General features: G+C 40.5%; 1 long non-coding RNA gene across 3 annotated transcripts in view; it reads left to right on the plus strand.

The window, feature by feature from the left end:
* Positions 1-12,386, plus strand: part of LOC147376070 (uncharacterized) — a 174,887-nt gene that overhangs the window by 19,214 nt on the left and 143,287 nt on the right. For 2 of the 3 annotated variants that reach the window (XR_015160693.1, XR_015160699.1), the window contains exon 2: positions 587-670. This is a non-coding gene — a long non-coding RNA (uncharacterized LOC147376070). Of the gene's footprint in view, positions 1-184; positions 315-586; positions 671-12,386 lie in introns of those variants that run through there. The other variant, XR_015160695.1, reaches the window with a different exon arrangement.

The raw sequence follows: 12,386 nt of genomic DNA on the forward strand, positions 1-12,386 counted from the left end.
TTTCTCCTTCTGCCTCTTTCCTTCCTTTTTCCTCCCCTCCCATCTTTATCTTCCTCTTCTCCTCCCCTTCTCTCTTTCTCACATCCTCCTCATCTTCCTCTTCTTCTGGTAAAGTTGACAAACTCCTCATTGTTATTTAATTAAGATACATGAACTCACATAAAACTCTTTTCTTGTATTCCCTTTCATAGACTTCAAATCAGCAGTTTTCTGTATGCAACGTAATCTATTAGAATCCTACCAGAATTTTATCAAGCACTGAAATATTATACATTAGTCATGATTATCAATCCCATCAGTGTGGTCTAAAATACGTAAGTGCATTAACTGGAACTTAGTTAATTGCACAGCCTTCTTTCTTTCCTAAGACATGTTAGAGCCTTGTATCATTTTTCTATTTTGGTAAATAATCTGAAAATGAATTGCATATGGCTGTGCTTAAAAAGTTGTGATATATTGTGGAAAATAGGAGTTACACAGAACCAAAAGACGACCTTTAAGTGTTATGTTTTTTGACTTGGGGCCCATGCAAGTTAAATGAAAAATTTGAAGTTTATATGGGGTTTTTTTGTTGTTTTTGTTGCAGGTTTTACTCTGAAGAGGATAGAATGAAAAACGAGATCAGAAATCAGCTTGTTATGAAGCACATGAGAAAAAAAGCAAAAATAAGGTAATTTGGATGTTGTATGAGAGAGTATCTTCAGGCCTATGCTTATTTTTCAAAATTAAAAAAATTTTAATAGCAAAATATAGCTGGAAGAAACAGGATAATAAGCGATAATAAATTAATTCCCATCTTACTTTAAGAGGAATAACTTACTAATAGAAGTCATGTAGAATAGCCAACGAAATTAAATGTGTGAAATCAAATGAAGTGAAGCTTAATATTTTCATTATCTGGGTACTCTTAGTGTTTATCTCATCAAAAGTGTTGATCTGAAGGTACTGTCACGTATTAGTAAGAAATTGTAAAATCATCTTTTATCAGGTAGCTTCATTTTTTATATGAAAGATCTAAAAATAGTTCTAAACATACTTGTGCTATTCCAGCCCTTAACATTGTGTGCAAAAACTTGGAGAAGTTAAATTTTGTTTTTCTGGGAGAAGATTGCATTAGCTTATCACCAAATTCCTCCAAACATTTATTTGCAGGTGCTGGTAATACACACCATTTCAAACAATATTTCCACAACAATCATTGATCACATAAACATGTACTCCCATAGCCAGATTCCAGATCCAATAAAAGCATTTGCATTTATCCTTCTTTCTCCTCTACCCCCAAATGGGAAATAAACAACACTTCAAACTAGGGAGCTATGGGAGACAAGGTGGAGTTGGGCTGAGGGCAGGAGCTGCTGGGCACAGTGATCGCATTTCTTATCCTCCTCTCCCTTTCTCCCCTATCCATTTTAAATTGAGGTAATACAGGTAGAATCATACATATAGATCTTATGCGATCAGTTTAATGAGTGTTGACAATCTTATATTCCTTTCTAACCACCACATGAAAAAAAGGTGAGGAACATTCTGGCACCCCAGCAGGTTTCTTCATGCCCTTTCCAGTCTGTTCTCTCTCTTTCCAAGGAAACACGTTCCTGATTTCTCTCTCCACAGACTTGCTGAGGCTGGTCCTGGGCCTCATATATATGGAGTCATACAGTAATGCACTATTTCATGCCTGGCTTCTTTCACTCAGCATGTTTCTAAGGTTTATCCACGCCGTTGCTGAGTTCAGTAGTATGTTACTTTTAGTTGCTGAGTAGTATTTCATTATATAAATACATTAATACCACATTTTTTGAACATTTATTTTTTTAACAGTTTTAGGTTTACAATAAAACTGAGAGGAAGGTAAATAGATTTTCCATATACACATGCATAGCCTTCCCCACTGTCAACATTACTCACCAAAACACTATATTTTACCAAAAATGACCCTACCTTGATGTGTCATAATCTCCCAAAGTTGATAGTTTACCTAAGGGTTTATTCCTGGTGTTGTATGTTCTACAGTTTTCAACAAATATATCCATGTATCCACCTTTATATAATATCATACACAATGTTTTCACTGCCCTAAAAATCCTTTGTCTTCTGTCTTTTCATTTCTCCAACACCCCCCAACCCTTTCATATCCCTGACAACCATTGGTCTTTTCACTGTCTTTTTAGTTTTCTTTTCCATGATGTCATATAGTTGGAATCATATAGTATGTAGCCTTATCAGATTGGCTTCTTTTAGTAATATGCATTTAAGATTCTCCCATATCTTTTCCGGAGAAGGCAATGGCACCCCACTCCAGTGCTCTTGCCTGGAAAATCCCATGGATGCAGGATCCTGGTGGGCTGCAGTCCATGGGGTCGCTAAGAGTCAGACACAACTGAGCGACTTCACTTTCACTTTTCACTTTCATGCATTGGAGAAGGAAATGGCAACCCACTCCAGTGTTCTTGCCTGGAGAATCCCAGGGACAGGGGAGCTGCTGTCTATGGCTTGATAGTTCATTTCATATTAATGCTGAATATTATCTCATTTTCTGGGTTATGTTTATGTATCTGTTCATCTACTGTAGAGTACCTTGGTTGCTTCCAAGTTTTAGCAATTATGAATAAAGCCGCTCTGAACCTCTTTGGGCAGGTTTTTAAGTGGATATAAGTTTTCAACTCTTTTGGATAAATACCAAGGAGCACAATTGCTTGATTGTTTGCTAAGAGTATATTTAGTTTTGTAAGGAACCACCAAACTGTCTCGTCTTCCAAAGTGGCTGTAGCATTTTGCATTCCCACCAGTGATGAATAACAGTTCCTGTTGCTCCACATTCTCCCCAGCATTTGGGGTTGTCATGTTCTAGATTTTGACCTAATTAGGTGTGTGGTAATACCGTACTACTGTTTTAATTTGCATTTCCCTGATGATATATGATGTGGAACATCTTTTCATGTGCTTACTTGCCATTTGTATGTTATCTTTGGCCCATTTTAAAATTCAGATTTTCTTATTATTCAGTTTTCAAAGTTCTTTGTGTATCTTAGATAATAGTCCTTTGTTAGCTGTGTCTTTTGCAAATGTTTTCTCCCAGTCTGTGGCTTCTTTTCTGATTCTCTTTATAACTTTGTTTCACAAAGCCAAGTTTTTAATTTTCATGAAATAAAGTTTATCAATTATTTCCTTCATGTTTTACACCACATTTTTAAAAAGTACTTGTTGATTTAATTATTTGGCTGCTCTGTGTCTCCACTGCTGCGTGTGGGCGCTTTCTAGTTGCAGTGAACGTGGGCACTCTAGGGGTGGTGCCCGGCTCCTCACTGCCCTGGCTTCTCTGTGGCAGAGCGCGAGCTCTAGGTGCGTGGGTTTTAGTAGTTGCGGTTTGAGGGCTCTAGACCGCAGGCTCAGTAGGTGTGGTGCTTGGGTTTAGTTTCCCCACGGCATCCCAGAGCAGGGATTGAACCCATGTTCCGTGCATTTAGCAGATTCTTAACCACTGAACCTCCCGAGAAGTCCTGCACCACCACTTGTTAAACCCATCCTTCTGTGTGGTGGCTCAGAGGTTAAAGCGTCTGCCTGCAACGCAGGAGATCCAGGTTCGATCCCTGGGTTGGGAAGCTCCCCTGGAGAAGGAAATGGCAACCCATTCCAGTATTCTTGCCTGGAGAATCCCATAAAGTGAGGAGCCTAGTAGGCTATCGTCCATGGGGTCACAAAGGGTTGGCCACGACTGACCAACTTCACTTTCACTTTCTGTGTGTGTGCTTTTAGTTCCTTTCTCATTTGAGACCTCTATAACAAACACTGCTATGACTGTTTGTGTAGTTCTCTTTGGTAGATATCTAGAAGTATAATTATTAAGTCATAGGGTAAAGGTATGTTTGAGTTCATTGGAAACTACTAAGTCCTCCAAAGGGGTTGTACTGGTTTACCAGCAATGTATGATGGGTCAACTTGTTTCATATTCTTGCTAACATTTAACATTGTTAGAGTTTTTTGTTTTTTTTTTGACTGTGGCCATTCAGATGTGTAGGAAATGGTGCCTAATTGTGGCACCTAATTGTGGCATTTTAAATTATATTCTCTTGGTGACTCATGAGGTTTAGTACCTTTTTGTGTGCTTGACATCATATGTATTCTTCTTTTCAACTGAAATATACTTGATGTACTGTATTATATTCGTTTCAAGTATATAATATAGTGATTCAATATTTTTATAGGTTATACTTCATTTAAGGTTATTATAAAATATTGGCTATGTTCCCTGTGCTATACAGTATATCCTTGTAGATTATTTATTTTGTACATGGTAGCTGTACCTCTTAATTTCTTACTCCTATCACTACCCTACCCCCTTCCTTCTCCCCAGTGGTAAGCAATAGTTTGATCTCTGTATCTGTGACTCTGTTTCTCCTTTATTGTATTTATTCATTTGTTTTATTTTTTAGATTTCTCATGAAAATGATAACATCCAATATTTGTCTTTGTCTACCTGACTTATTTCACTTAGTGTAATATCTTCTATATCTATCCATGTTGCCTCAAATGGCAAGATTTCATTTTTTTGTTTGGCTGAGTAATATTCTATTGTATGTATACACACACACACACGTATATATATTGTTGTTTAGTCACTAAGTCATGTCTGATTCTTTTGCCAACCCATAGACTAGCCCACCAGGCTCCTCTGTCTGTGGGATTTCTCAGGCAAGAATACTGAATTGGGTTGCCGTTTCCTCCTTCAGAGGATCTTTTGACCCAAGGATCAGACCCATGTCTCCTGCATTTGCAGGTGGATTCTTTACCACTGAGCCACTAGGGAAGCCCACTGTATATATATATGTACGCCGTATCTTCTTGTTAATTCATCTGTTGATGGACACTTTAGTTATTCTATATCTTGGCTATAAATAGTGCTGCAGTGAATATCAGTGACTTCCCAGGTGGCTCAGTAAAGAAATGGTTAAGAATCCATCTGCCAATGCAGGAGATCCAGGAGACTCAGGTTTGATCCTTGGGTCGGAAAGATTCCCTGGAGAAGGGCATGGCAACCCACTCCATTATTCTTGCCTGGGGAATCTCATGGGTGGAGGAGCCTGGTGGGCTATAGTCTATGGGGTCCCAAAGAGACAGACATGACCGAGTGAGCGCACATGCATGAATATCAGTGTGCTTGTGTCTTTCAAAGGAAATTACAAGTATTCATAAGTTTCCCTCTTAATAGTTCAACATACTCATCACTAACTGCATGCATATGTGCTCAATCGCTCAGTCATGTCCAACTCTTTGCAACCCCATAGACTATAGCCCACCAGGCTCCTCTATCCATGGGATTTCACAGGCAAGAATACTGGAGTGCTTTGCCATTTTCTTCTCCAGGGGATCTTCCTGACCCAAGGATCGAATCCTTGTCTCCTACATTGGCAGATGGTTTCTTTACCACTAAGCCACCTGGGAATCCCATATCACTATATTTCAATATTTGTTGATAATATTTTTTCTTTTCAGGAAAATTTAAGTGAATATATTTTATAGTTGTAATTGGTAATATAAACTTATTATGGTCAGTGACTTTACCAGAGTGAACTTTTGATCATTATAAGAGAAAATTTTGTAACTGGAATATTATACAATAATTTCTTCCTCCATTTTATTTTGTTTGGACAGTACTGAAATGATTGATCAAAATAAGTACTCACAGATATAGCAGATTTTTAAAATATCTCATGTAATTTTAGGAAATTAAATCCAAATTTTGTAATTTAGGTCACTCTTCAGTGACATTAATTCTAAAGCTGGAAGGAAATATATTAAACATTTTTCTTTTCAGGTTGGAATCAAATTGTATCTAATAAGAGTTCAGATTTTTTTTTCATATATTTAATAGTTGGGCATAACTAATCTCAACTAATAAAAAATACTAGAAGTGTCTGTAAGTGTTCACTGATTATTATACAACTGATCATTGCAATGTGAAGAAAATTTGTTCCAAAAAAATGAACCTTATACATTTATTGTTTTTTTTGTGTGGATGTCCTGTGTTATCTGCTCATGTGTAATATCTTACAATCTGGATTTTTGAGAAGGAGCTACCATCTACCTAGTCAACCACATATTCAGTTCAGTTCAGTTGTTCAGTTGTGTCCGACTCTTTGCGACCCCATGAATCGCAGCACTCCAGGCCTCCCTGTCCATCACCAACTCCGGAGTTCACTCATACTCACGTCCATCGAGTCAGTGATGCCATCCAGCCATGCAAAAAAGCAAAATGGCTGTCTGGGGAGGCCTTACAAATAGCTGTGAAAAGAAAAGAAGCGAAAAGAAAAGGAGAAAAGGAAAGATATAAGCATCTGAATGCAGAGTTCCAAAGAATAGCAAGAAGAGATAAGAAAGCCTTCTTAAGCAATCAATGCAAAGAAATAGAGGAAAATAACAGAATGGGAAAGACTAGAGGTCTCTTCAAGAAAGTTAGACATACCAAGGGAACATTTCATGCAAAGATGGGCTCCATAAAGGACAGAAATGGTATGGACCTAACAGAAGCAGAAGATATTAAGAAGAGTTGGCAAGAATACACAGAAGAACTATACAAAAAAGATCTTCACGACCCAGATAATCACAATGGTGTGATCACTGACCTAGAGCCAGACATCCTGGAATGTGAAGTCAAGTGGGCCTTAGAAAGCATCACTACGAACAAAGCTAGTGGAGGTGATGGAATTCCAGTTGAGCTATTTCAAATCCTGAAAGATGATGCTGTGAAAGTGCTGCACTCGATATGCCAGCAAATTTTGAAAACTCAGCAGTGGCTACAGGACTGGAAAAGGTCAGTTTTCATTCCAATCCCAAAGAAAGGCAAGCACATATTAAGAAGTTTATATTAAGTATACAGCAATGCATAAGAACTCTTCAGAAAGCTGAGTTTCTGCCAAGGGAGGACCCTAGAATGCCACACTTAAAAATCAAAGGAGGTCCCTGGCAGTCAGATTCAGCTGATATAACAGATTAGTCTTTTTCATCCCTGCCTGGGAACACTCTGCTCAGTACTATCTGCTGTGGTGCAGGAAGCTTTGTGCATAAAGAGGGCGCCACCAGCCTGAGGACTGTCAGAGGCAGGGGAGCTATTGCTACGGTAGCTGACTTTTTTTTTTGCTTCAGGGCACTAGGCTAGTTGGAATGCCTTGGAGAGTCCAGCTGGAAAAAGTCACAAAACCCATGCAAGGCATCCCAAATAACCACTCTTAAATCAAGGTAGAGGGTTGCCTCTTGAAGAGGTTTAGGACCTTCAGTCCAGGAGTGATTGGCACTTCATTTGATTTTACATGGAGAGGAAGAAAAGAGTTTTTAGGATATTTGAAAACTGCCCCAATGACCTGGTTTCATTGGAATGGGCCCTTTCTCTTCTGAGGCAGTCACGCTGCAGTTGTGGTATGGCAAGAAGAAAAGTATTTTGGAAATAGGGAGTATGTTAGCTTGGAACATAAAACTCACAAGACCTTGAACAAGTCATGTAACCTCAGTTTCCTCATCAGTAAATGGATTCTGTGGCAGGACTGCATAAAATAATCTGTGTGGAAGTACCCAACACTAATTCTTAGCATATATTGCTAAATCTGAATAGTCTCCTAAGTAAAATAGATATTCCTTAACACACCAATAGATGCTCTGAGAGAAGGAGGAAAGAAAGGGGGGGGACTTTTGGGGGCCTTCCATGGTGGTCCAGTGGCTGAGACTCTGTGCTTCTAATGCAGGGGGCCCAGGTTCCATCCCTGGTCAGGGAACTAGATCCCACATGCTGCAGTGAAGATCAAAGATCCCACATACCCCAACTAAGACCTGGCATGGCCAAAAATAAAATACTTTTTAAAAGGAAATTTTTAATCGAACTATTACAAAATAAATTAGGTGGTTCATGTAATTGTAGCTATTATCATTTCACCTTTTAGAATTGAAAGGGATATGAAATATCAGCTGAGATAATGCTGAGGTAAATACATGTAACTTTTGCGTCTTGTGTACTTCTGATGAGGGCTTCCCTTGTGGCTCAGCTGGTAAAGAATCTGCCTGCAATGAGGGAGATCGGGTTCGATCCCTGGCTTGGGAAGATCCCCTGGAGAAGGGAAAGGCTACCTACTCCAGTATTCTGGCCTGGAGAATTCCATGGACTATACAGTCCATGGGGTCACAAAGAGTCAGACACGACTAAGTGACACTTTCACTTTCATTTCTGGTGAGGCCAAGTCACAAGTTGGCCTTAAACATATACAATAGACACCTTTTATTCTTGTCCGACTAACATCCATTCCTCCTTTTTATGTTTATAGCGTCTGGTTTTCCTCTGTCATGCTCAGTTCATCAGTCTTGGGGGAGAAGAGTCCACCCCAACTTCAGAAGTGGACTTGCCAACCAGGCTTTGCCAGTCAGAGCATTACATGTATGGCAGATCCCATTGATTGGTGAACCTAATTCCCATTCTCAATCCCCTTCTTCCCAGCCTAACTCAACTAGAGAGTCTGGAAGAGCAAAATACTTGGCTTCCACCTCCCTTGAAGGTAGGGGTAGCCTTGTGACCCACTTATGATCAGTGAGTCATAAGCAGAAGTCTGCCAGGTGGTTTTGGGATAACTTTTGCTTTCTCCAAAGAGGGACATTTTCTTCCCATAGCATCCTTTTTCCTGCCTAGAACCTGGATGTGGTTTTTTGGAACTGCAGCAGCCGTCTTGCGATTAAAAAAAAAAAGAACTAAAAAAAATGTTAATCCATTGAGTCATCAGCAGTGGCTATCTACTCCACACATCTTTTAATATAAGGAAGGTGAACTTCATTTTGTTTTATCAAGTTTGCTGTTGTCTGCAGTTGAAGGCATCTCTAATTGATAGAATCTCTCCTTGGCTGTACTGATTGATTCAAGGATGGCCGTGTGACTCAAGTTAGAGCAATCAGAGCCAGTGAGACTCAGTTTTAGGACTCTCACTGAACTGTCAGAATAGAAGTTCTCTATCTGTAGTGTTAAAACTCTTTTAAACACTTTGTGACCCCATGGACTATAGCCTGTCAGGCTCCTCTGTCCATGGCATTCTCCAGGCAAGAACACTGGAGTGGGTTGCCATTCCCTTCTCCAGGGGATCTTCCTGACCCAAGAATTAACCCCAGATCTTCTGCATTGCAGACAGGTTCTTTACCATCTGAGCCACCAGGGAACCTGAAAGTAAAAAAAAAGATATTAGCCTAGAATGTCTGGCAGCCAACTTGCCCCAACATGGAATCAGCAGGATGAGAATGAAGCCAGTAAAGAGGAAAATGCAGATGAGATAGTGAATTATGATGATATCTTTTGAATCCCTGATTCAGATTTGCCTAAACTGAGACTGCCTCTGGACTTTTTAAATACAGGATGCAATAAATCCCTCTTGGCTCAAACTTGTCTGAGATATGAGTTTTCTGTCACGTATGATAACCTGACTAATACTTCACAATGTATTACCTGTGCTGCTGCTAGTCCATATTTTCTCCTGCCTTCACTGCCGCAGGTAACTAAGAGCAGGGCTTAATATTGATCCCTTTTTAGTGAGTTCCTTCCTCCTTCAGTTTCTCTGCTGATGCTTTTGTGGGTCCACCCCTCCTGTCCATGTATAGGGACAGGCCTCTCCTCTTGGTGAGAAGAGAGGAAAGATCCACACATTTTAGCAGAGACTTTCCAGCACAGGGAAGAACCGTGTACATGTTTCTTCTCCAAAATTCATGAAAAGGTTGTTCAGAGAGGAAAGGGAGACTAGAAGACATTGCTGGGAGGAAGGATAATTTGGTTTATTACAATTCAATTGTTTCAACTCCCCCCTCTGCTTACTATCATGATCATACAGTAAATACAGAAAGAGGGAATTCCCTGGCAGCCCAGTGGTTAGGATTCTGTGCTTCCACTGCCCAAAGTAGAGATCAGTGTGTTTCTCTAGTCTTCAAAATTATATCTGCTGGCAAGCATTCTTTGATAATCAAAACAAAATGATGGTTGAATCAATTTGATAGCAACAAACCAGGTGTTCAAGGCCAAGGGATAGAATAGTCTGGTCCATTGTCAGGAGAGTCCTCACCACTGGACTACCAGGGAGCTGCTGCTGAGTGCTGTGTGTGAATGTGCCGCCTTCAGGCTCTCACGCCCACAGCTCCAACAAAACTGCCTGTGCTGATACGTACACACTGCCAAATTCAGTGGTCAGTTCTTGGTCTTTTTACCTCACCTGACTGACAGTATGTTACACAGTTGTTTGGAGTTCAGGAGTTTGGAGTTTGGAGTTCAGTGAGGCTGTCAGGAGTGTGGACTCTCAAGCCAGCAAAGGTTCAAAATTAGAGCTCCAACCACCACAAGCTCTGTAACCTGGATCAGTCAGTCAGTCACTTCAGTCACTCAGTCGTGTCCAACTCTTTTCGACCCCATGAATCGCAGCACGCCAGGCCTGCCTGTCCATCACCAACTCCCGGAGTTCACCCAAACTCATGTCCATCGAGTCGGTGATGCCATCCAGCCATCTCATCCTCTGTCATCCCCTTCTCCTCCTGCCCCCAATCCCTCCCTGTTTTCCAATGAGTCAGCTCTTCACATGAGGTGGCCAAAGTATTGGAGTTTCAGCTTCAGCATCAGTCCTTCCAATGAACACCCAGGACCGATCTCCTTTAGGATGGACTGGTTGGATCTCCTTGCAGTCTAAGGGACTCTCAAGAGTCTTCTCCAACACCACAATTCAAAAGCATCAATTCTTCGGTGCTCAGCTTTCTTCACAGTCCAAAATTCACATCCACACATGACCACTGGAAAAACCATAGCCTTAACTAGACTGACCTTTCTTGGCAAAATAATGCCTCTGCTTTTGAATATGCTATCTAGGTTGGTCATAACTTTCCTTCCAAGGAGTAAGCGTCTTTTAATTTCATGGCTGCAGTCACCATCTACAGTGATTTTGGAGCCCCCCAAAAATAAAGTCAGCCACTGTTTGCACTGTTTCCTCATCTATTTGCCATGAAGTGATGGGACCAGATGCCAGGATCTTCGTTTTCGGAATGTTGAGCTTTAAGCCAACTTTTTCACTCTCCTCTTTCACTTTCATCAAGAGGCTCTTCAGTTCTTCTTCACTTTCTGCCATAAGGGTGGTGTCATCTGCATATCTGAGGTTATTGATATTTCTCTCGGCAATCTTGATTCCAGCTTGTGCTTCTTCCAGCCCAGCGTTTCTCATGGTGTACTCTGCATATAAGTTAAATAAGCAGGGTGACAATATACAGCCTTGATGTACTTCTTTCCTGTCTGTTGAACCAGTCTGTTGTTCCATGTCCAGTTCTAACTGTTGCTTCCTGACCTGCATATAGGTTTCTCAAGAGGCAGGTAAGGTGGTCTGATATTCCCATCTCTTCAGAATTTTCCACAGTTTATTGTGATCCACACAGTCAAAGGCTTTGGCGTAGTCAATAAAGCAGAAATAGATGTTTTTCTGGAACTCTCTTGCTTTTTCATCGAAAAATCCAGCGGGTGTTGGCAATTTGATCTCTGGTTCCTCTGCCTTTTCTAAAACCAGCTTAAACATCTTGAAGTTCACAGTTCATGTATTGCTGAAGCCTGGCTTGGAGAATTTTGAGCCTTACCTTACTAGCATGTGAGATGAGTGCAGTTGTGCGGTAGTTTGAGCATTCTTTGGCATTGCCTTTCTTTGGGATTGCAATAAAAACTGACCTTTTCCAGTCCTGTGGCCACTGCTGAATTTTCCAAATTTGCTGGCATATAGAGTGTAGCGCTTTCACAGCATTGTCTTTTAGGGTTTGAAATAGCTCAACTGGGATTCCATCACCTCCACTAGCTTTGTTTGTAGTGATGCTTTCTAAGACCCACTTGACTTCACATTCCAGGATGTCTGGCTCTAGGTGAGTGATCACACCATCGTGATTATCTGGGTCATGAAGATCTTTTTTATACAGTTCTTCTGTGTATTCTTGCCAACTCTTCTTAATATCTTCTGCTTCTGTTAGGTCCATACCATTTCTGTCCTTTATGGAGCCCATCTTTGCATGAAATGTTCCCTTGGTATCTCTAATTTTCTTGAAGAAATCTCTAGTCTTTTCCATTCTGTTGTTATCCTCTATTTCTTTGCATTGGTCACTGAGGAAGGCTTTCTTATCTCTCCTTGCTATTCTTTGGAACTCTGCATTCAGATGCTTATATCTTTCCTTTTCTCCTTTGCTTTTCGCTTCTCTTCTTTTCACAGCTATTTGTAAGGCCTCCTCAGACAGCCATTTTTCTTTTTTGCATTTCTTTTTCTTGGGGATGGTCTTGATCCCTGTCTCCTGTACAATGTCATGAACCTCCATCCATAGTTCATCAGGCACTCTGTCTATCAGATCTAGTCCCTTAA

This window comes from Bos grunniens, chromosome 3, assembly GCF_055505025.1.
Source record: "Bos grunniens cultivar Pamir isolate PY7600 chromosome 3, Bosgru_T2T1.0, whole genome shotgun sequence".
Classification (NCBI taxonomy): domain Eukaryota; kingdom Metazoa; phylum Chordata; class Mammalia; order Artiodactyla; family Bovidae; genus Bos; species Bos grunniens.